The sequence below is a fragment of the Eucalyptus grandis genome, chromosome 1 (assembly GCF_016545825.1).
Source record: "Eucalyptus grandis isolate ANBG69807.140 chromosome 1, ASM1654582v1, whole genome shotgun sequence".
NCBI classification, from domain to species: Eukaryota; Viridiplantae; Streptophyta; class Magnoliopsida; order Myrtales; family Myrtaceae; genus Eucalyptus; species Eucalyptus grandis.
In genome coordinates, this window is record NC_052612.1 from 26,435,025 (window position 1) to 26,461,622 (window position 26,598).

The window sequence follows — 26,598 nt, forward strand, 5'->3', positions numbered from 1 at the left end:
TATCTCTTACTTTTTTTTTTCCTTTTTTCAATTAGATCATGATGCTTAGGGTCAATTACAATGTGGCCCTTATGCTGTCAATTTTTGCAACTAACCCCCTTTCTTTCTTTGTCCTTCGCGTCGTGAAATCGTCTCGGATGTGCAATTGATTGCTTCTAGTTTAGTCTGGTCGGAGGTCTGGACTCCGATACTCGTCTCGAATATGTCCAATCGACATTTTGTTCAACATATGTTGTTTTAAAAGGAATATATTAGGGGCACCTCAAGGACATTTGTTAAGCCACAATTTTTGGAAAATTTATAATTTCTGATCTATTATTTGTCCTCATGTCATGCACAATCAATATTTTGAAAATCAAATTATCCCAAATTTAAGTATGTCGAGCACTCATTAACATGATCGTTTTTACAAAATTTAGGTGTTAGTTTAACTTTTCTGGTGGCGTTTTTAGGAGTACTTGAGAAGTAAATTCTCGAAAACACCAAGTCAATGTGAATGAGTGCACTCTTAAAATCGCTTGAGGAGAAGGACAGATTGAGATTCATGAAAACTGATCCAAACTCTATCTTACCATTTAGAAGAAAAAGAAAAAAGCATCAATTTTAAGTAATTATTGGGATTCTGTTGGCTTGCTCAAGTCATGGCCACATCAAATGAGTTGTGTGACAATGACCCGCATAGCCATTATGGTATCACCCTGCACATCAAACGCACTCATTAGCAATAACTCCTTCGAAATATATTTTGCACATTTAAAATTCATTTAAAATAACTTGAAAAGAAAAATCTCAAAATTGATATCCTTATTACACAACTACTCCAAATTAATTTTAATCGTAAAATTAATCTTAAAATTGGTAGTCCTTGACATATTAAGATCGTCTCGCGGAAAATTCCATACTCCCGACCCAAATCTACTCCATCAGCATTTAAGTTCAATATCCCATTAAAATGCACATAAAATCTAACGCAGAGAATGACGAATTCAATATGGAAAATCCACGTATGTTGACATATTTGCCTTTTAATGGGATAAAGGGAGCAAATATTGGTCAAGAATATCAACTTGAGTTTTTTTCATGAGACAAAAATTTGGGACAAAAATTAATTTTCACATATACGAGACACTTTTTTTTTTGTGTAAATGAAAAATAGTTGCCAACGAATGGATCGTGAGGCTACTGATTTGAAATTTTTAGTGGCATCATCAGTCATCGACAAAAAGCCCCTATTAATTGAGCGACGCAACAAGGCTATCTCAATCAACTAAAGCGAGGTTAAAGCGAGGCTGTCACTGACCCAAAAGTCGCGCTGAATTAAAAGCAGACAAAAGACCGCTGAACATCATGATTGGTGTATGATCATCGCGTCCTTCTCGGCTCCTTTCACGTTCTCCATTTAATTCCGGGGCGGTGGTTGTGGTGTGGGATTGCTTCCCGAGTGCGCCACCTTACCACAGCGAATTATTAATATAAGTAAGGTTGCACATTCTAACTCCCATTTTGGACCGACCTATCTATTCAAATAGACATATCGTAAACAACCGACTGAATAAAACAGAGACAAGGGAATGATGAGGAGGAGGAGGAGGCTAATTTATGGGAGATCTTTAGTTGAATTGTGGCCCTCTTTTTGCAATTCGGGGTGGTCGACAGCCATCCCAGCTTTATAAATAATTGAACATGTATTGAACGATGAGCACCGATGCTTTTGCCACAAAATGTTCGAAATTGAAAATATTAAAAAATTAGAATAAGGATTCAGTGCCCGTTCTTTGATCATGCTGCCTTTTTTTTATTATTATATTCGATGAATCGATAGCAGTTTATAGTAGGTATTGTCCTTTCGAGTTTTTTTTTTTTTTGGTCTTCTTAATTCACAGGTACAAAGTGGGTAGGCGCTAGAGAACGACCACACGTGACGTGAAGTGAAGGACATTGACGGTCCATCCGTTGAATTATTGATTCTCTTAGGGACAAATTGGTCAAGAATTGGCAGCAACGACAATGTCGAGTGTGGACCGTACTACAAATAATTCAGTGTGTGCTTTTTATTTAATTATGATAAAAGTGGCGTCACTAATTGGAAACTTTTGAGCTAGACTCAATGATAGGATGAGTGGGTGAAATACAAAAAGAAACATGAGTTGTGAGCATCCCTCGTTTAGTTAAAGTGTCAAAGAAAAAAATAGAGGTGGAATTGGAGCTATTATTATTTTTAGTAATTATTCATCGGGTCATGCTAACGAGCTTGAAGGTACCTTTTCAAAGACGATTTTGTTAACGAGTGTCTTGCAATCAATTAAGGGAATTTTGCAATTTTGAACGCATTAATGGTTCACGTGTTATGCACGTTTAATGCTTGGAAATTGCATTATTCCAAATCAAGTATTGTTAATAAATGAGCACTCATTAACAAGATCCTCAAGTGTCTATTATGTTAATATATTGAGTTATGTGATAAATTTTCAACATAATTTACTTATGCATTTATATGTCAATAAGTTATTTAATATAGTAATTCTTTTAGATGAATTTTAATATATGAGGAACAAAAAGGGGTGTTCTCGGTTGAGCATTCACGGCCCTAGTAATTGAAATTGAGATTCCTAGGATATCTTATCTTTATCCTATATTAAATAAATAGACTTAGACTTCACTTAGATAGGTCGATCTAATCCTACCATTGATTATACTTAAATTGTGATGGACCCTATACTAACTATAGTTCATAGTGCTCCCTTTAATCAATATGACACATTACTCAAAAAAAAAAAAAAAAAAACAAACAAACAAACAAGTATTTAGTTACTAACGAATTTACACTTCATTATACATATTTGTAATTTTTCTTCCCCCTATATCCATCTAAATGAATCTACTTGTCTATATGATTAATGAGAAATTCTCTTTTCATTACGGCATGGGTTAGCATCATTTGGCAAAGATTTGAATATTGCTAATTTGTTTCCCGCCAATCAAAACTTGATTCTTCGCAAAATGCCACTAAATGCAATGACTACAAACATCATATAGGCCATGTTTGGTTTAGCATTTGGAATACTCCTTTGGGCTTTAAAGGGGTTTGGCCACATGTTGTGGTGTTTGGTTCAATTTTTTGGGGACTTTGGGGAGATGCAATTGCATCTCTAAGGGGCTTCAAAAGGCTTTGGGGGAATGGAGGGGTAGAGGTCCATCAGGAAGTTGCATTTTTGGAATGCAACTTCCACTATTCATCACTACTGTTCACCAATTGGAGGCCGACGACCACCGACCAAGGGGTCGCGCGCACTAGCGACCACCGCCTGAGGCTTGCCCGACCCCGGCGACCGTTACCGAACCTCAGGCGATGCTTAGGTCGCACGATCCAAGCGACTGATGGCCTGAATCACGCGACCTAGGTGGCCGCTTGAGGTCGCATGACCCCGGCGATGGCCGCGCGACCTCAAGTGACAATCACTTGGGTCACGCGAACCCAGTGTGGGCATCGCCACGACGACCCCGCGACCGTCCGAGGGCCAAATCCAACGGTCCGGCAATCTGGTGGCCGGACTTCAAAAAAACAATATAAACATATTTTTGCTTTTTTAATTTAATAAAATTCAATTACAAATGCAAATTTTACCAAACGATATCTACATTTCGAAAAACCCTATTTACCCAAAAATATTTGCATTACTGCAAATGCATTCCCCAAATGCCGAACCAAACGCGCCCATAATTGAAAGCACGTGTAGATCATTGATTCGCAAGCGTATCATTTTCCATTTGGAAATATATTGTCATGTCAATCATCAATTCCATTCAATGTCTACTTGTAGTCTTGTAAGATTAATTAGTATAGTTCGATTAAATTAAACTTTACAAAGATATTAACATCTACTCTTTCGGCAAAAATGCTTTGACCTATCCATGCAAGGGCAATTCTCTTTCTTAATTCATCAATTTCTTAAGGTCTTTTTCTTCGTGAGTGTGCAATTTCATGTATTTCTTGTTAGATAAATATAAGTTGACTATAAGGTTACTAACCATCGAACGTGCACGTTATTCATCCGTCGGAAATTTAATTTTTTTGCCCCACTGCTTAAATTTCGTATTTTCGTATCAAAATGATAGCTTAATTTCATCAACAGTCAAGCTCAGACACTACTCTGAAACGTCGCCGTCCTTTTCTCCCGTGAAAGGTCATGGTCCGTCGACAAGCGCCCGCGCTCTTCCGGTCCGTTGGATCAAAGCGAAAGCGAAGGATAGCGATCGAGAGAGAGAGAGAGATAGTCAACCAACCAACAACACAAGAAGCCCCAACAAAACTTTAACAAAGTTTCCATTGACTACTCCACTTCAGCGCAACGACCACCCCGCACGCGCGTGCGCAACCGTTAATCCCACGCGCCATTTGTTTCTAGTGCTATAATCAAATTTTTTGCTACCAAAGACAAATTGCCCATTGACTATAACGGTTAATACTACAAAACAACTTCAAAGTGATTAATTTGTAATGAATTTATTTTAAATTAATTTTTTAATCATCAAAGATTTCAAATTTGTATACTTGAAATTATGATATATTTGTGAATTTACTATCATATTGCAAAGTCTTGATACTAGTATGAAATTTTACCTACCATTCGTAGTATTAATTTAATATAATATAAATTAATGAAAGATAAATTTATTATATATCAAATTTGGATTTAATTATTATACGTAAATATATCACGTCGATATCAATCTTAATCAGAACTCTCTCGAAGTCGAGAAACTCTTGTAAGCAGACAAGTGTCTACGGACCAAAGGCAAATGGCGACACTTTCTCGTAAGCGTAGAAAAATTCACATGCGGGCCCCACATTGCATCCGGCCAACTGGTCCGAGCGCGGACAGGCCACCGTGGCCTGGTCTGTCAGTAAGTGGACCGTTCGACCTAAACTCTGGAACCGCGGCCTGGTCGGGACCGTCGGTGGTCCCCCGAACGCTGTCCAAATTGTCCCAAAAAGAGGCCGTACTCGCGTCTCCTGTGATCCTCCCGTCACTCTCACTTTCCCTCTCTCTCTCTCTCTCTCTCTCTCTATAGTTGCAGTTCAGTCAGCTCCACGTCACCTCCTCTCTCTCTGTCTCTCTCTTTCGGAGTTTCTGGTTTTCGCTTTAGTTGAGTTCTTACTCCACAGCTACTCCTCGGCGGCGACGTGGAGTCGATTGTCTGCAATCGCTCGCGGTGATTGTCGGTGAGACCGCGCCATCCGCTCCCTACGGCGACGTGTTATTAAATTCGGAGCCGGGCTTCTCCTCCTTCTCCGGATCGCGATCTCTTCTTCTTCTTCTTCTTCTTCTCCTCGCTTCCCCCGGGCTCCATGCTTCCCGCTCCTCCTACCGCCGCCGCCGCCGCCGCCTGATCGATCCCGTAAGTTCCCGCAGCTCCCTCTCTAGATGCTCGCGTTGACCTCGCACGGTCTCCGGTGTCATGTGTAGCGTTTGGAGCGTCGCGAGAGGACTCGCATTGGCTGCTCGGAGACCGTGCTTCGCGACGCGGTGCGGTCGGGACGATGATCGCTCTGTGCTTTTTCTTTTTCTTGTTCTCTTTTTCTTTTTCTTTTTTTTTTTTATGGTTTTGGAAGTCGCGTTTAGGATTGAGTTTGTCGTTGCATGCGACCGTTACGGCGCTGTCTAAAGTCAACCTTGTTCGTCGCGGCGCTCGGATTATTCTGTTGAAGTTGGAGCTCCGGTGGAACTCGTCCTTCGCTCGGTTCTGCTCCTCGATGTTTGGCTCATACGGTTTGGCCGGAGGGTGGTGTTAAAATTCAGCGGTGTGCTTGATTCAGAAACTTTTATTGCTGCAAATCGGTTGATCCCGGCCTGACTGATACACATAATGTGTGTCTAGTGTGGCTTCAAATTTCAGCTTCTTCATGCTCAACTTAATGTTAAATTCTACATGTGGTTCTCCCTCATCTTATTCCGCATTTTCGGCTCCTGTTCTATTTCCCGTCCGTTTTGCTTTTGCATGTGAGAGGGAGCATTAATCTATCCCGCATCGATTGTTAGCTTCCTTAATAGCAAGGTAAGCTTTTAGGCTGGAATGTCTTTGCGTTGAGTAAAGGAGTTCTGCGATTATGAAAACTCGAGATGCTCTGGCTTGGTACCCGACGTGAATTCTCTGATGGGAAAGGAGGTTCTGCTGTAATCTGTCGGGGTCCATTTCCAATTTAAGTAGTTTTTTTCCCCTTTGATTTAGTACAAAGTTTCATTCTGATGCTTTTTTGACCAATTTACCATCACAACCCTTGCTTCGGTATGTACATGCTTGAGAGTGGGATATGATGGTGTCCCAATGCGATACTGTATGATTAATTCCTATGTGCAGACAGACGCTGAAATTAACATTTGAGGACAATTGAAAACAAGGGTATTTTACATATTAAAATGCCCCAGAATGTTCAATCAAGGATGAACTGATGCATAAGAATCTATAGTGCACAAATGCAACAGCCTTTTTTTTCCTATTGTTGCAGAGAAAAGACGATCAATGCCGCCGGCGATGATCGGGCGAGGTTGAGATTTGCCGCCAGGAGACGGTGCTCGAACGCCAGAGAGTCGCAGCAGTTCGAACCGGAGCGAGGATCACCCAGCGAAGAAGATGGAGACAGATGCCAGATGAGCCGTGGGCTTTTCCCGTTCCGAGACCAATTGGTTCTTCATGGAAAGGTCGGGATGGGGCAGAAACGAAAGAGGAGGAATGTCCGAGAGAGAGAGAGAGAGAGAGAGAGAGAGAGAGAGGATCGGTGCGGGGGGTGGAGCCGGAGGTGTTTCGAAGAGAAATCTGAAACCGAGAGGAGAGAATTCTTTCGGCTCGTCGGTGGTCCGCCTCAATCATCCTCGTGACCTTCCAGGGAAGCCGACTCGCTTGTCGCCGTTCGTCGCAGCAAGCTTTCGAACCTAGATGTGGTATTCTGAGCTGCACATGAACTATTTGACGGAATGTCTCGATGAAAAATCTAATTCAATTTTAGCGAGATGCATGTTATTTTTTTTGTACTCTATTCGTTATGAAATCATTAAAACCAAGACTGAATCGGCGTTTTCTTTGATTGTTGCCTGCATATTTCTGATCGTCCGAGTCTGGTCGTAAACACTTCTACGGAGATGCCATTCCTTTAGCCGGATAAGCCCACGGATCGTTATTATTTTTTTAATTGACAGTATTCAGTATTTGTGGATCGTAATTATTTTTCGAACTATGTAAGTCGTGCAGTCTTCGTGATCATCACAGTGCTTCTAGTTAACAACTTTCTCTTAAGATTAGTAACTTAATTGTAGAGTTCATATCTTCATGATCCTATCACTCATAATTATCCAATAGCATAGTAAATTCCTTCAACAACTCGTAAGTGACAGCATCTATATTTGGACTAGTAAATCATATTGATGATGGCACCTCATGTAAAGTCCTTGTAACTTTAGGTGACAATGTTAGTGGCATTTGTCCAAGGAGAGTAGATTTCCTCAAAGTTCCAATGAGTTTGGAACTTCTAGCATTCAAAAACTTTTCAAGAAATCACAAAGAATTGAAAGTTCTCGCAAAATTTTATGATCTTATATCCTTAGTACATTTACTTCAATGATCACGCTATCGACAAGCAATTATTATTATATTTCATGATTTTCCTTAACAGTGCAACTCCATGATTGCTTGTAAAATGTAAACTTTTCCAAGGATTGAGCTGATCTAATAACTCATATGTTTTCCCATTCTAATCATACAGATATTTCTTGATGGGCACTCTTGCAAAAATTGAATTCACCAAGTGTAACTACCCCTTGTTTGAGAATAATATTTTGCGTCATTGCTAATGCTAACTATTATGCTGATATGATGTAACCAATCATTTTTATTTATGTTTGTTAGAGATAAATACCAAGGTTGGCTACTTCAATGCAACTCCTACGAGAAGGTAAAACAAACAGGGGAGGACATCTCTGTTAATTGGTCTTTTCAATTATTTGGTCTTTATCTAAAAAAAAAGGGCAAAAGAACGCTTCAAGTACCATAACTTTGCCCAAAGGGATACTTAAGTGCCATAACTTACGAAAGGTACACTTAAGTGCCACATTTTAAGAAAAGTGGGACACCTAAGTGCCATCTCCGACGAAGCTGGCCGGAAATCATATGTGGCATTAAAATATTAATATCTCTCGACGATGTGTCTCGCCGAAGAGCTGAGTCAGCTCGAATTAACCCCAAACAACATCGTTCCAGGTGTTCGCCCAAAATAGACCCCTTAAATCAGCAAAAACGCCGTCGTCTTCCCCATTTGCCCTAAATCTAAAACCCTAAATTGGGCAAAATGCTATTGAAGTATTGGAGCCCTAATCCCGCACCCTAATTCGATTTGCTCCAAATTCTACCACCGAATATTGAAAATGGAGAGCAAGACTTTCAGCAGCGACTCAAATTTCTCTTGCCGAAGCGAAGGAGAAGGCGAGCATTTCTATTTTCGTGGGTTTCCAAGTCCAAGAAGAACATCGTGGACTCGAACAAATCCCAGGAGAAGATTCTATGGATGTGTCCGATACAGAGAAGGCTCGAAGTGCAAATACTTCAAATGGGTCGATGCGAAATTCTCTTACCGAGCCACATAGGTGATATTGGACCTACTTGATGGATGTCATCAACCTCCATCTACGCTTGTGGACGACTTGGACGATGTTGACTCAATGCAAACTCAAGTTCAAGCATCTTCTGTTAACCATTTGAAGAACAAAGTTTCAAAAATGAAAATTGAACGGAAGTATTACCAAGCGTTTATTGTGTTGTTGTTTCTTTGTCTATCATACTTTATGATGAAATGTAAAGGACTAGAAGATGAGAAGAAGTTTCTCCAACTGCCATAGTTGTAAATGTGTGGGGAAATGTACTTGTTTTGAATGAATGAATGAATGAATGATTTCGACAGATTTTGCTTAATCTCAAATATAAATCAATGATGATGGAATGTATATTAGGTCGATGTGTTGTGGTGACTATTTTACTTGAATTGAATGTAAACCAGCAGCAAATGTGTAAACCAGTAGCTTCTTAGTTTTGCTGCAAACCACCATATACATAGAACAGACACGAGTGATTACTCGAGTACTATAAGTTGTATCTAGTGATCACTTAAGTGCCAGTCGTGATAGACAAAGAGTCATTTAAGTGTCAAGTTATTATTAAAAGGATCACTTAAGTGCCACTTGTTGTTAAATAGGTTTTTCAGAATGTGATCAGTTAAGTGGCATTTTTTTTTGTACACATCGGCTACTACCAGCCACCACCACTGCCCACCACTGGCCACCATCTCCAACCATCATCACCACCAGGCATCCCAAGCATCCACTTGAGCCACCACCAGCCACCACTATGCTGGTGGTATGTTGCTGCATAAGTTGCAAGTGTAAGGTATCTTACACCAGCTTGCACCAGTACTACACTGGGTGCAAGCTGCATATTGCACATACATCTTGCACCAAAGTGCGGCAAAACCTCCAACCCAACCCACCACCACCAGGCTTTTCACCAACAACCACCACCAGCCACACGAGCACCCCGGTCACCACCATATATCCACCACCAGAAGTAGCAATAAGTAAAAAAAAAAACAAAAAATCAAAAAAAAAAAAAAAAAGGCATGCCAAAAATGATAAGCAACAATGGTTGTTCCATTGATTTTGAACATCTGTCTCACAAACTTAATGACAAATGAAGTCTCATAAACTCAACTAACTCAATGACAAACTATTATATATATATATATATATATATATATATATATATATATATATATATATATATATAAACAAACATCCACAGATGTTTACAATTGACTCCTTAGCCCCACAAACTATATCACATCCCATTTTATCAATCAATATGCACAATGCCTCATGTTAGTGCTTGTTTTGATGGACTTCGCACTTGATTCATAATCCTTGCACTTTTTCTAACTGGACATGAGACTTCTTCTTTAGTTGTCTTGGGATGCGTTGAGTCGATGGAGCTGCAATTATCCTAGACCGAACGATTCGAAGGAGCCGCAACATTGTTGTAGGCCGAACCGATTCGGACGGACTGCAACCGGGTTCTTCTTACTCTTCTTTCTTGTTGGCGCAGGCAATGTCTTCTTCTTTGTTGGCGCAGCTGTTGATTCTTGAGTTCGGCTTTGAGAGATAAGAACCTCGAACTTCTCCCAGGCTTCAAAAAGAAAACTGAATTATCAACAAAAGTTTGCACTATAAATTAAATTAAATGCAACCTATAAAACTTACATTAAGAATAACTGTTCCCGGAGCAGTCATCGTGTAAAGGCCATAACCATATTGTTTAAGCATCTTCCCAAGAGCCCCTCTTGTTCGAAGGGGAGCGTCACTTTCAGGTACTTGTGATTGGTTGCCTCTTCTTCTCGCATGTGATTTCTTTGGTTCTTGTGGCTGTTCAGCTACAGAAAGGGCTTCTTCGACCAATTCTTTAGCTAGGCGTCTTGTAGATGGCCTTCTTATAGGTGGCTCTTGATTTGGCTTTGGCTTTCTTCTGGTTGTTTTTCTAGTTACGCCTTCGGCTTCGGTGACACCTTGGTAGGCTTTGGTGGTGACCCTTGTGATGACCCTTCTAGTGGCCTTTGTGATGACCTTGGTAATGGATCTTGTGGTGGCCCTTCGGTTGGGCCCTCTATTAGCTTGGTGAGCTCTAGCTTGTCTTCTTGAACCCGAGAAAAAAGCAAAGGACATCATAAATATAACATCATGCCATATTAAAACGTAAATGAAAAGTAAACTCAAATCATTTAATTGACCGGCTATTTTTTTTCTCTATTGCTGCTGAAGAATAGTCGACTTAACTGGCCCTCCAGTTGTTTTAGCCAATCATGTAGCTGGTTGTCTTCCACCTTCGGTTCTTTGAACAGGCCCTTCATTTTCAGATATAGCAAGGGCTTCGGCCAATTCTTCACGTGTCACCGTGACCTGACAAAGACAAAAACATTACATATATGTCACTTATATCTATGTACATATTCATAACAAACCATAAAGTAACATAAACACAATTGTCATGACTTACTGGGTTTATTGTCGTCGACTGAAGAACAGTCGACTCACTTTGCCTTTCTGTTTCTCCTTCTCCAATTGTCCCTTCACTAGGCCCTTCAACTGGCCTCAATTGTTCCTGTTACTTCTTTAATTGACAACTCTTAATATTGTGCCCTGCTATGTGGCAAACAGAGCACTTTATCGGTACACCCATCCTATTCATCCTACGGTGACATGAGTCCTCTCCCTCCATCATTTTCCTTTTTTTTCTTTAGTCTTCCCATTCTCTTCTTTAGTGGCAAAGGTTGAGGTGCTTCACGATCTGTTGGCTTCCAAAACTTGCTACTTCTAATTGGCTGCAACATGAATTGATACGAAACAAGATATTTCGGTTTCTTGTACCAATCATCAAGGTAGTCTTCTGTGTTGTGACCCTTCAATTGAATTGCACATATGGCATGTGCACAAGGAATTCCACTGAGTTACCATGCTCTACATGAACACTTCATCGTACCTAAATGGACAACATACTTATTGGAACCCTTCATTATCTCATATTCTTCATCTCCATTCCAAATGGGATGACAATACCTACTTGCAGCCAAGTTGTCATCCAATTTCTTAGCAATCCTAGGACCATATTGCTTAGTCCACTTTACAGTGTCATCTCTTTGTCTATGCAGCCGAGTCATGACCAAAACCCGTATGTCTTCAAGCATCGAGATAATTGGTTTATATCTAACATCTATTATCCTCCCATTGAATGCTTCGCAGATGTTGTTATCAATGTTATCGCGCTTGAATTCCTCGCTGAAAAACGCCCTACACCAATGCTTCGGGTCTGTTTGGAACAGTGCATCATAACCATCCTTTGTCAATTGAAGCATCTCTTCTTTGGCCATCCTAAAGTCAACCATATTCGTGCTCTTTGCTAGCTGCTAAAATTGCGACTACAACTTGTCCCATTTATAGGTCTTTGCCCAATTTGCGTATATGTGTAGCACACACATTCGATGTTCAGCATAAGGCAACAGGTCAACTATTGCTGGAACAAGTCCCTGCAATAATTGAAAATATAAAAGAATGTAAGCAAATAACATGTTAATATCAAAAAGCAAACAAGTGACAAAATTTTTTAAAAAGAAAACATTACCTTTTGTTGGTCACTCATGAACGCCCACCCTGCCCCATTTGTTATCTCCAAATCGATCATCAAATTTTTTAGGAACCAGGACCAATTGTCATTGTTCTCCACCTTCACAACAGCCCAAGCCAAGGGAAACATTTGGTTGTTTGCATCTCTTCCAATTGCGGCCAGCAATTCTCCCTTGCGCAAGCCCTTCAAAAAACACCCATCCAATCCTATAATCCGTCTAAAACCAGATAAAAAACCCCGTTTGCATGCATCGAAACAAACATAGAATTTATCAAATTTCGTCCCAATATCAGGAAGTGGTCTCTCCACGACCTCGAGATACACTTTACTTATAGGATTTTGCAGCCTATACTCCCAAGCATAGTCCCACAACTATCCATATTCACCGCTGTACTGACCAATGAGTATCTTCATCACCTTTTGCTTCGATCTTTTACATTGATTCCTAGATATATTGATGCCTACCTGCTCCTTCACTAGTATCCTGAACTGAGTAGTATTCATCTGAGGCATCAGCTTAATCAATTCAAAGAAGTGCTTCGATAACCAAGCACTTGTTACCCTTTTATTCTCAAATTAATGAAACAAGTATGTTCCTCTTGGTATGCTCTAATTTGGAAAGATCTAGTTTTCCTAACAAATGCGCCATAGATCTTCTATGGACAATTTTGCTGCGAACACCTAGCTCTTACAAAGGTCTTAATGTTTCTAATGAATGTTTCTTTGTGCAGCAATAGAGATCTTCAATATAGCTTCCCTAAATTGATTAGCATCATGAAATTTCATGCCTACCGAAAAAGTGGGAGAGGCAACGGATGGATCATAAGAAGGAAACTTACTTTTCCTTTTCCTTCTATGCACAGGTCCTTCATCTTCTTCAAGCTCATCCTAGGAAGTAGCATTCTCGACACTTTCTTCATAGTCAGTCTCCTCGCCAGCAGCACCAGCATCTGTAGGGCCTTCGGGTCTGTTTGGAACTTCCTCGGCTACTTGCAAAGTTGCAAACTTAACTATCAAAAAATCCCTCCGCTGTATTCTTGACTGTACAAGCTCCTCCTCCTCGTCATCACTTATAAAATTTTCAGCAGGCAACCTTCCATCATCATCATCAGTTGATTTAGCTACTTCCCAATCTAATCCAGAGATTGTGACATCACCTATGTCATCATCACTTTGATGAACTGCATCTGCACTTTTCTCATGTCCATCATATCTATCCTGCCCTCCTTCGACCCTAACGTCAGTACTACCTTGAATACCATCTCCTTCTTGTCCTACTTCGGCGCTCTCTCCATCATCTTCATCCTCACTTTCACTATTATACTCAACAAATATTTTTACCTCTTTACCATGAAGATAATGGTATAGAACATTCCTAAGACCGTTATCATCTTCTAAGCATCTCAAACCATCTCTTAAGTCTTTCCCAGGAATACAATACAGCAGTTTTTGAACTTTACAAGGCAAATAAGTATTTATATCCCTAAGAAATCTTATATAAGATGTCTTCTTTATATCCACAAAGATGGTGCCCTCATTTCCACCCTTATACTCCCACTCATCCTCCCCAATCACAAATTCTCCATTGTAGCAAACTATAACAGTGACATAATCCGTGTCATGCGCCATTACTGCACCAAGAAGAAGAAAAAGAATCATTAGTTTTTGGGACCACTAGACAATTGCACATGGGAGTCCCCCCACTCTCATGGACTTTAGTAAATAGAGGTCCCCACACTGAAAATATACCCTTATATGACAGCCAAAAAAAGCCAAAAAAGAGGTCGGCACTTTAATTATTTGCCTTCCCTTCCCTTAAAATATTAACCAAAAACAGAGGTCCCCACAGCAATCACAGCCCAAGCATGTCTACTGCATTAAACATGCGATGTGAGAGAATGTACATTAACTTAAGCAAATTAAAGCATAGCATACTCTGACATCAACTTAATCAAATCACAGCAGGATTATGTTCTTATTCAGGATTTTGGATTGATTTATACAGCAATCACAGTAGAGTTTTAGATTGATAAACATACCCTATATACAGCAATCACAGCAGGGTGGTTTAAGGACATACCCTATACAGCCTCACAAACAGGGTGGTTCAAGGATATACCCTATATATTCTCACAAGCAGGGTGGTTCAAAAACTTAGTTTTTTTCTCAGAATGGCATTAGTCACTTGCTTTACTAGGATGCTCTTAAGGAGATGCATAGACAGTGATCTAACGATCACATACTCTGACATTGGCTTGAAAGACAAATTCACAAAAATAATGAGAAATCTGGTTTCTTTGTGTAATGTCAGCAAGTTTCAGTTGAAGTGTATCAACACAAATTCCATCGGAGCTGTAATAAAATAATTGAGCCCTAATTAAATAATCAAGCGAGCCCTAATTAAATAATCGAGCCCTAATTTCATCACAGGAGAGAGGGAGAAGGAGCCAAACCTGGACGACTGACAACAGTGAGCGGTGACAACGACCAAGGATGGTGAGCGATGAGCGGAGACGACGACCAACAATGGTGACTGACGACGGCGACCGATGACCAGCTCTAAGCATGAACAGCGACGGAGAGAAGGGCCTATGATCTACTGTGAACGCGGACAGCGAGGAATGGCGTTAGGTCAGCTAACCCTAATTAAATAATCGAGCGAGCCCTAATTAAATAATCAAGCCCTAATTTCATCACAGGGGAGGGGGAGAAGGGGTCGAACCTGGACGAGCGACGATGGTGAGCAGTGACGACGACCAACGATGGTGAGCGGTGAGTGGCGACGGCGACCAATAGCGGCGACTGACGACGGCGACCGATGACTAGCTCTGGGCGTGAACAGCGACGAAGAGAAGGGCCTGAGATCGACTGTCAACGCGGATGGGGAGGAACAGCGTTTAGGTCATCGCACAATGACCTAAATGACGTCATTTAGTTTAGCGCACTCAATGTGAATGGAAGACGTCGTTTTTGTCGTCCACGTCGGCTTTTTTAAATTAAAAAAAAAAAAACATTTGCCACATCAGTAAAAGAAGTTGCTGAAAATCGCCAGAAAATGCCATGTATGCAATTTGGCCGGATTTTTGCTGAATTGGCACTCAAGTGATCCATTTTGTTCCGATTTTGGCACTTAAGTGTACATTTTATAAGTTATGGCACTTAAGTGTCCCTTTTGGCAAAGTTAAGGCACTTGAGGGGTCCGCACGTCAAAACAAAAAAAAGTGTTTTGATTTGACCACATAAAGAAATACAACGGTGGAGGTCTAAATTCCCTTATTTATGATCATACGAAAGGTGTTCATCTTTTTTCGTACAATGGCTGTCATTCTTCAAAGCCACAGAAAGATGAAGGGGTATACAGACGCTTCTCGGATCAGCTGTAATGAGCTCTTGTTTTTGTCATGCACGAGAAATTGAACATATGGTGATTTTGTGCCTTGAGTTAGGAATGTCAACGGTTCGGTTCAGTTCGATTTTTTTGAAAAACCGAACCGAATTGAACCGTTAAAAAAAAACTCATGAACTAAACCGAATGAGACTCGAACCGAACCGAAATTTTGGTTTGGTTTGGTTTTTCGATTTTTGGTTTTCAGCTTTTGATTTTTTCTGTTTTTCTCTTCGGTTCTTTTCTTTCATTTTTTTTTTTTTTGCTGGATGAAGCGGATAAAAAGTTGGGACGCTCGGAAACGGCAAGGACGATAGCCACGGATGGCGTGCGGATGTGGGACATCGTGATTACCCGTGCAGGCATTACGAGTCAAACCAATTAAACAGCGTGTAAAAGCCCAACAAAAAGCTCAGCATCTCAGCATCTCTCTCTCTCATTATTCAAGTTTTATCATCATTTTTTCGAGGACTCCGCGACTTTGGGTGCTGTCTTTGCCTTCGCCAGAGACCCATTTTCTTGGTTTTTCTTATCTTTCTTCGCCACCCAAAGTCCAAGGCCCATCTGCAATCGTATCTCGCCTTTCGATCTCACCGAGACTCGACCGCTTCTCGTCGAAAGACCACTTCTCTCCTCTCCTCCGCGACCGGCCTCCATTGCCCATCAGCTTTTGATTTTTTCTGTTTTTCTTTTCGGTTCTTTTCTTTCTTTTCAGTTTGTTTTCAGCCTAAACCGAATGAGGCCAAGACGGATCTGGCTCGGGCATTATGTCGAACATCTAGTGGTTTTCGACCGAACGGGGGCGTTCGAAGACATCCGGACAAAAACTCAAGCCAAAATCAACATACAACAAACAAAAAATGCTCAAGGTCGACTCAGAAACAATTCCTTCACATTAAACATGAGCATAAACGAGGAACAAGGAGTCCCCCCTCGGTTGAAGCGAGATAGGGCAAGACAGAGCATCAAACGGGGAAGTGGTCCAAAGGAGACGGGAGTCGGGAGAGAAAATCAAACCATTAAAATTTAGTTTTATTATCGGTTTGTGGTTCGGTTCGGTTCGATTAACCGATAAAAATCGAACCAATAAAAAAATATTGGTTTTTAATGAAAACCAAACCGAAAACCGAACCAAACCGAAAAACCGAATTTTTCGATTCGATTTGGTTCGATTTTCGGTTCGGTTCCTAACACCCCTACCTTAAGTTCTACGTCAAATTGAGTAATTTTATCTGTAATTGATATGAGTTTTGGGGGTAATCTAGATTCGAAAAATACTCAAGCATGGGAGCGATTATAACTCTTTAATTTTTAATTGATTATTAAATTATTTATCATTGACTCTCCCCATAAAATAAGTACTAATACTTGAATCGGTCCATATAATTGTCTAGTTTTATTTATTATTTATCGTAATTTCTTTAGTGATTTCACATTGATTTAATTGTAAAGTCCAATTATTTCGGCATTAATTTACAACAACTCGCATCGATGAATTTACAAACTTTAACATAAAATTGTAATTGGCTTTAACATTCTCAAATTACTTAAGCCATATCTTGGATACTCTTCACAAGGAAGACTCACTTCTAACATAGGAAAAAAAGATCTAAAGTAGAAAACTTTCAAACTAGGAAACTTATTCAAAAAGTTAATTTTATAGGCTCAAACTCATGACATACTATTAATAATTTAGTTCCTTTGGGAAAAAAAAAAAGTTGTTGTCCGAGGTATTATTAGAAAAAAAATGAAATCGTCAATAATGTTCGTTAGTTAAGTTACATGGACTAGAGGACTATGCATAGGAAATCTTCCTTGACGTAACCTATCTCTTCAAGGAGCGATCTACAAAATACATTATGAAAGTTCTTGGCAGTCACAACTTTAGGAGTAGAAGTTCTTGTTGACAAGTCCTTGACAATTGAAGATGAAGGACACTATGTATACATGACTTGGTTCATTTGATGGGCATTGATATTGTTATACAAAAGTTTTGTGATGATATTGAAAAATGCAGCAAAATGCCTTTGTAATGATGTTAATCATTTGTCTAGGGATAGTAAGATATGGTGGTATAGACACTAATATTGCTCTCTTATTCTTCAACTTTATATATATATATATATATATATATATATATATATATATATATATATTTGTTGACACTAAAATTTTGGCTAAATATTTAGGTTTGAATTGCACAAAAAGTTACAAATCAATTTAGCCCTAACAAAAAAGATTTTCACATCACATTGACATTAATATTATTTGCATCATTTATTTTATTTTATTTTTATGCACTTTGGAAAAAAGAATTCAAAAAAATATAAAAAATGACTATTAAATTAATTTTTTAAAAAGATAAAAATGGCCTGGGGCTGGGCCTGACCCCAGCCCCTTTTCTTTTCCTTCACCCAGGGCTGGGCCCATTTCCGCTCATTCCTCCCCCCAGGCCCGGCCCCTCCGCCTACTTCCCCCTCCACCTCCTTCCCTCTCCTTCTTCCTCACGCTGCAGAAGAGACGCGCAGGACGACCTACATACGGCAGAGAGAGGAGGGTAGACCGGCGACGGATTGGACGGCGAGGGGACGCCGGTTCGGCCAGGAGTAGGCCCGGTCGCCGCGCCAAGGACCGGTGGTCCGAACACCTCCGTCGACCGGCCTCCTCGCCTATAAATAGAGGGCGGCGAGCTCAGTTAAAAGAGGGAATGGAACTTGGAAGAGAGAAAATCGGGAGAAGGGGGAAGGTCGAGAAAGAGGGGAGCTTTTCAGAGAGAAAAACCGAGCGAGATTCGAGAGAGATCCGCGAGAGAGAGAGAGATAGAGAGTCGCGAGTGAGAGTGGATGGTAGGGGAGAGTCGCCGGCCGCCGTCACGCCTCGCTCGCGTGGAAGCCGCGGTAGGTTCCATTCGGGTTTGTCTCGTTTTTCTTCAATTTGGGGCCGGTTTCCCGAGGGTACCGGCTCGGAGACGAGCGAGGCGGACGGACATAGCCCGATATATCGAGCTTGTCCGCCGTCCGACACCCCCGACCCGGGTGGGGCTCCTTCATCCGAGCGCCCGTCGTGCCACGTTTTTGTGCCCTGTATCGGGCCCGTCTGCCGAGCCGCGGTGGTTCGGGTCGTGTGAGTTTCCGGCCTCATCAAGGTGCGAGCTACGGTTGCAAGGCCTCCGGCGTCGTTTGGTTTGAATCGCGGCTTGAGCTCGGGCTCGTTGGTCTGGTTTCTAACCCCCATTTGCCGATGCACCCTATATATGTTGGATGAAATGCCTGACTGAAACGTATGCATTTGTTCGTGGATCCCCGTCCGTTTCTGGTGTTCGTGGTTTGTCAAAAGCATCATGGTAGATTTCCGCCGCTGTCCTTTGCGTTGTGCGTTCTTGCTCCGCGGTATCTTTCACTACAGGGCACGGTTCCGCGGATGACCGGTCTCTGCGGCCGGCGAAGACGAGGGGCGATGGTCATTGTGGCCACGAATGTCCGCCGCGCGATGACTGGCCGCGGCTTGTGCTGTGCGTGCCCAAACTATCTTGATTAGAGCTCGAGTCTTTTGAATGGTCTGCATCAGCATGTTGTTCTTGGCCCTCGGGGAGAACTTGAAGCAAGAATGCTTCTGTGAGGTCGCAAGGGCGAGAGGGGAGATGGGCGAGAGACGTGCCGGGTGAAGAGAAGGGAATAAAAAGGACAAGAGAAGGAAACAAAAGGGGGAGGGGCAACATGATTATAGAATTAAAAAAAAAAAAAGGGGGTCTTTCTATTGTCTCTTGCTCGATAAAGTACAAAAAGTGGGGACTCTCTACTTTAGTCCGACCACACGCAGAGAACAGGACAAGAGAGAGGGAAGGAGAAAGAAAGCAAAAGTAGAAAAGTCAAAAATTCGAAAGGACAAAATGGGGGGCGGGCTCTTCTCTGGCCATCCGGAGGCGTGACCCAGGTCGGCCGGGCCGGATCCGAATCGGGCACTCGCGGTCTGGCCGACCAGGTCAGTTTATATTACATTGTTATTTTAATTTATTTTTTAAAATTATGGAAAGGCCTAAAAATGTTTTCAAATATGTTTCTTCTAAAATTGCATAAAAATCCTTCAAAAAAAAATCATCAAATCTCAAAATTTAAACAAAATTAGGTCATGGAAGGGCAATAGTTGATTAATTAAAGTAATCAAGTTTTCGATTATAATTTATTAATTTCTCTGGTTGCAGAAGTAAAGTATTTCTTCTAATTTTTTACTTAATTTTCTAATCTACCTATCACAATGATTAATGGTGACTCATAAATGAAAATGATTTGTTGGTCAAAAATTCGGATCATAAGTCGTGAATTGGTGTGCATGGGAGAGTACGGACTAAGCCAAATTTATTTGACCTCTCTTATGTTTCAATATCAAAATCTGAACTTTTTATCCGACAACAAGTTTTTTTTTTATTGAAATCTTGAAAAGTCTTTCTTTTCCACTAACCTTTTCTATATGTGCCTGTGTAGTGTATATTTTATCAACAATTTCTTTCCATTAAGTACTTCTAATTTAGTGGTTTTGCTCAATTTTTCAAATATAAATTTTGTGCATACACTTAGCATGTGTGCATATAGTACTATATATGTAAAAAGTCCCTTAAATTTTTCTCTTTTTGTGCCTAATATGAGACATAATTTTTGGTCTTTCAATTTCCTAGCATGTTTGTCGATCCCATTGACGTCGGATTGTGTTGAATGAACAAATTAGGAAAAAGGTTGTTTAATCTTAGTGAGGTAGAAAACCCCACTGTGAAGGATAGGAAGGACAAGGACGAGATTAAATAACGCAGGTCTCCCTTAACCAATTTTTCATCTTGGTAAAGCCACTTCAAGGATACAGTACTCCCTTGATCACTAATGAACTCTAGGAATCTCTTTTTGTGTGAAATCACAAGAGAGGATCAAGAGAACATATTATACCTATTATGGAAATCACGAAAGAGGGTTTTGAAATCTTCCAATACATATACGAATACTTCCAATGTCATTCTCCCTCTGTTGGAAAAGACTGTCCTCAAAGGCCAATTCCATGAAGTTCTTGATCTTCATGATGAAGTGATTGATCAGCAACTTTGAAATTACATACTTTTTATGAAGCTCACTTTGATAATTGCTTGATTTCCTTTCCTCTTCCTTTGGACTCTTCCTTATATCCTCACATAACTGAATGATTCCTCTCGTAATTGCTTGATTTCCTTAGCTATTTCTTCGACATCTCCACTAAATTGATGCTTATTGGGTTATTAAAAGACCCAAAGGATTGGAAAAATGAGTTTTCAATAGTTTGACTCGCTGAATTGTCACATGCAAACTAATTTTTTAAAAAATGATTAATCAACCGCCACTTCTTAATAAGTGATTACTAGAAGAGATTCCTGACCTTCCACCGCCTCTACATAAGATTCCATATATTAGCTTAAATTGACGTGATAAATTAGTTGTCAAAGGATTGATCATGGCTCGTGGTTTCCCACTTGAGATTTACTCTCTTTCTTTCTCTCTAGTGAAATCGATAACACTAGTTGCAAATCGATAACACTATGGGCAACTAGTTGCAAATCGCTAAGTAGAATTCCCTCCAACTTATGTGAAGCTGAGATTGTTGAGGTTAGACTCTCTCTCTCTCTCTCTCTCTCTCTCTCTCTCTCTCTCTGTTTAATATGAGATTGTTGAGGTTAGACTCCCTCCCTCCCTCCCTCCTCTCTCTCTCTCTCTCTCTCTCTCTCTCTCTCTCTCTCTCTCTCTCTGTGTTTAATATGGAGTCATGTACATGTTGGCTGCATTGAGCGTTTTTGTATTATAAAAGGCTGAAAATCCTGAATTGGTGGGCTAATAAAGAAAACCAAACATATGGAAAGTGATTCTACATGTATATGTATTGGAGGTTCTATAAGGCAACACAAAGGATATTCTCTTTATTTATGGAACTCTTATTCATTGTTGAATTACAAGGATCACCCAATGAAAAACTTCAATAATACATGTTCATCTAGTTGCAAAATCTTCAATAATACATGTCTAGTCTCCACCTATTATGTAAAAAAAAAAAAAAAAAAAAAAAAATTCTTTGTGATGCTATTGCTAACTATATCTGAACTATAGGACTGCCCACTTAACTCATTGAAACTCCTCCTTTTAGGTGCTAATTTCAAAAAATTATCTAACGGTCTACATTTATGATAGACATTTCATCACAAAACATATTGCCAAGTTATTCTACTTGGAGGAGAGACACCAAAGTGGTTGCTTCTCGAGGGTTATATATCTTTTTGTGACTTCAAAAGACTTGTATAATAAGATTCTAGGAGTTGTATTTCAAGCAAAGGGTGATCTCCACTTTGAGCTTATAGGATCCATTAATTGCAAAGAGAAGGTAAACACCAAGTATCCCGAGAAGTTTGATTTTTCGTTTTCAATCACATCATGATGTCACTAATAAATGTCATGTTCTGCACAACATGCTTAGCTACGTATTGTTTACCAATTTCAATGGCATTAGTTTATCTTTGTAATAGTCATGAGCAGCGAGTACTTTTAATTGGACTCAGTATCATGTTATCATAATTGCACCTATTGGCTACCAAGAACAATGTTTCGAGCATGGTTAATTTCCTAATATGGCTCGTAGATTTATCCTGTTGGTAAAATCATATAACTAGCAACCTATTAATCAGGTATACTCACAGCAATTTATCAAGAAGAAATGCAATAATTAACAATCAACTTTTTCATAGATTTATCACTCAAAACAAAAACTTAATGCTGAAGATAGTAATTTACCGATGAAACTAGTAACTCATTGACATAGTTTCATTTTAAAAGGTAGCAAGGAATCACTGAAATAAGGAATTTACCAACTTTGAGTGGAAAGTAAATTATCATATGTGGAAATTACCACTTAAAGCATAAACTTGGCAGTGAAATTAGCAACTTACCCACATAGTCCGCTTACAACTAGTTAGTTAGCACTAAAATAAGGAATTTGCCATTACGGATAAAATTGAAGTTAGTAAAAATATCGTTGGATTAAGCAACTTGCCAACATAGGCCCACTTTTACTGTAGCATGTCACCTACTATTTGAGTAATTTGTAGAATCCAAACTCAATAGTGAGTCACCGAGCTATTTAGAAATGTGCCATTAGAAATAAAATCTTAGATCCAAGTGAGTGTTGTTACGGAAAAATTAATAACTCATCATACCAATGTAGGTCGCCTCGGTGGTGGGCTTGGTCAGAGCAAAGAGAAAGTACAAGGAGTTACAAGGGCTTTAGCTCTCCATGTTCCGTCTGTTGGGTGTGGGGATTGTACGGGGTATACTGCAAGTACTACCCTCCGCTATAAGCCAATCATGTCACAGAAAAACATAATATGGCGACATTGAATCTCATATACCTATTTTTACATCATTTGTTAAGGATTTCTACTCAAAAGTTTAAATATTTAAAAAGTAAATTGTTTGTGGGCAACTGGGGATTTTCCTTAAGAAGCGAAGCCCGCCTGAAGAAGCAACAGAGACTATTGGCTTGTAATCTGTTTTTGGGTCGCTTTATCACCGGCACCTTGGCACTAATCCATCCTTGAGCGGCTAAGCCCCAAAATAAATAAATAAATAAATAAATAAATAAAATCAAAAAAAAAAAAAACGTTGTGTCTATGACTACATTTGATCGTCCGAATTTCTAATCATGATATGACTAAATATAATATAATATAAATTCATGAGATTTTGATATATCATATTTATTGTTTGGTAATTACAAAGTAATAAAGTTGGATATATTCACACAATATCATATACATTGTTTGTAAAAAATGAACCAAAACAAAGATAGTAAAAATCTCTCGCAACACTTTTACTTACTTTATTTTATTTGGTTTTTTATTTTATTTTCATCTCTTTTATTAATTAATTTCTTTTTTACTTTTTTTCTTTCGCTCTCGTCATTTTCTAATAAAATTTTATTAACTTGCAGATTGTACTAATATAACCAAAATACTAAAATACCTAAAATATATAATAAATATATTTATATTTATATATTGAAATTATTCTATAAAATATAATTAAACTCGAATATATAAAAATAAAAATAAGATTAAATTAAAAAAACTAAATTCTTATTTTTGTTATTTTGAATTTCTTATATTAAAATTCAAATACTATTTATATTGAGATATAATTTCAATTTTGTTAATTTTAAAAATTTTTCATTTGAGTAAAATAACTATCTCTCGCAACACTTTTGCTTACTTTATTTTATTTGCTTTTTTATTTTATTTTCCTCTCTTTTATTAATTAATTTCTTTTTTATTTTTCCCTTCACATCATTCTCTAGTAAAATTTTATTAAATAGTAAATTGTACTAATATACCTAAAATACTAAAATACCTTAAATATATAATAAATATAAATATATATTTATATTTATATAGTGAAATTATAAAATATAATTAAATTCAAATATATAAATAAAAATAATACTACATTAAAATAGCTAAAAAAATTTTGTTATTTTGAATTTCCTATATTAGAATTCGAATATTATTTATATTGAAATATCATTTTAATTTTGTTAATTTAAAAATCTATCATTTGAGAAATATAATTTTTCTACTATAGATGCTAAAAATCCTATCCACATTTATTCTATATTTCTTATGAGATAATTTTATCCAGTCTATATCCCCATTTATTCTGTCTTGAGTAGGCACTAAACACAGGATAAGATAAATCTCATCATATCCTAAATTTTATCCTGACTGCCAAATATAGCCTATATATATATGTTATGATGGGGATTCATTTCTTTGAAAACCCACTTGCCTACAACCCCTTTTTAACTGCTCTAAAGTATCAAAGTGCTCTCTGTCTCTTTTCATGTTTGAGATCTTCAAGATTACAAGAGGGTAAATGGCCAAACATCAGCTGGATTGGACGGACAAATCCATATTCAAAACTACAGGAAAGCCGGTCATCCAAAAGGTAAATTGGCTGGGTACGCAACCCTATGTCATAGATTAAGGATGATCTTCTTCTTCTTCTTTTTTGCCATTTTCCAAAATCCTGTAAGAAAATACTTAAATACAACAATGTACTTCCAAATAACGAATAACATATGTGAGTGCATTTTACGATCAACAAAATAAATCTAGTGTCAACATAGACCTAGCTGTATAATTCTTGAGGATAGTTTGAGAAAATTTATATCTTATGGAAATAAAGTGTATTAGTCTTTAAATGAAAATATTTGCATGACTGAAAAGTGATAGTTTGGAGTCTCAAGGAGACTAATTGTTTTTTGCAAGTCTTTGAAGTGCAAGGATGGCCCAGTCTTACGTTAATTATTTTTGCAAATCTTCGCTCAACTCACGTGAGGAATATTTCTTAGGTGAAGCCGTCAAAATTTCATTTAAGTTCTGCAAATAAATTAGACCGTGTTGATCATTTTGCGGCCAAAGAAGTGGCTTGTTTCCGGAAAGCTTAACGAAGGATTGGATAAAAATAGTGAAGAAGTGGCTTCTTGCGGCTTTCAAAGTTGTTTTAGTCGAAATAACGGCTAAAAGAGTTATGCAACCTCTACTTCTCAAGAAAAGTTAAAAAGCATGGATGTCAAATAGCACTACTTGGTCGATCAAAAATAGCACTACTTGTATTTACCAAGCTCATGGGCCAGAACCTTGCATATATATCATGTGTGGACGTCACAAAACCAGTTAATGGGAATAGAACAAAAGGGATTTGAATCATGATTCGATCTTGTTTCCACATATTCGACAATATAAACATAACACATAATGCAGAGATTTGAATTAGTATAAAATCGAAACAATGTCTTACTTGCTGTACATAATCCCGAGAAACTAAGAACATCATGTGAACAATAAGTTGCCATCTATAGAAGATAAGACATTGGGATGAAGTTGATCGAAATCGAGTTGAGAATGACACAAATACATTTGATTAACAATTTTTGCAATTTTACATGTCACTATGAGCTTTACTGGACACACAGGTATTGACACTTGAATTTTAGTTGATAAATCAGATAAGCATTTAAGTGATGAAAAAATATTAAAAAATGAGAAAGATAAAAAGAAAAGAAAAGGCCTTATCCATCAATTTGTATGGCCCTATTCGCGCAACTCTGGCCCATCTATAAAACCTGCCCATTTCAGCATTCTCAAGGGGGACTGGGGGACAACACGTGAAAAAAAAGGAAAAAAGATGAGAGATCTTCTTCCATATACAGTCTCCTCCCCTCCAGAACTTGAGGGGGAGACCAGATAATACTCATCGTCTTCTTCAGCATTGGGCATTCTCTCTCAGACCTCTCTCTACATAACCGCTCACACAGAGGACGCGACGCCAAGGAGGGAATGTCGGTTTTTTTCTGAGCAAGACGGGACAGAGGATCGTGTTTTGGGGGGAATGTTGTTGGAGAAAGAATTGATTTAGCCTGAAGATTTGATTCAGCAAATTATAGATAATCGTAAATATGATTTACTTTAGGAAAATTAATATTGTGTAAATATTTTCTGATTCATTTATTGTACTACAAACTAGTCATATACTTGTACATTGCAACTCGAAAAAGACATAATACTAAAGTTTCTCTCCAATTTTCACGTTTTCTGTCATGGTATCAGAGCCTCGTTTCTGACCTACCTTCCGCACCAAATTTTCTGAATTGCCTCCAATTGTTTTCTGTTCTTTTTGTTGCTGCAAAATCACTACCTGCAGAACAAAATCAGCACGTTGAAAAAGAGGAATTCAGCCTTTCATTCAATATGCAGAACCCCAGCAATCCAGAAATTCAAGATCCAGCCTTACCCACAACAGAAGAATCGTCCGACCAAATCTCGGAACAGGTTGAGCAACTTGCTCAACATCCATCTGCTTCTGTCTCAGTCACAGGACAATTTCCTCCTTCAGTTTCATGGCCATATGTACCATGGGTTCCGATTCAAGGGCCATGAGCCACCG

General features: G+C 38.9%; 1 protein-coding gene across 7 annotated transcripts in view; it reads right to left on the minus strand.

Annotated features, from left to right (window-relative positions):
* The window catches only part of LOC104416040 (OVARIAN TUMOR DOMAIN-containing deubiquitinating enzyme 7-like), an 88,694-nt gene that overhangs the window by 30,390 nt on the left and 31,706 nt on the right, over positions 1–26,598 (minus strand). The gene's annotated exons all lie outside the window — the stretch shown is intronic.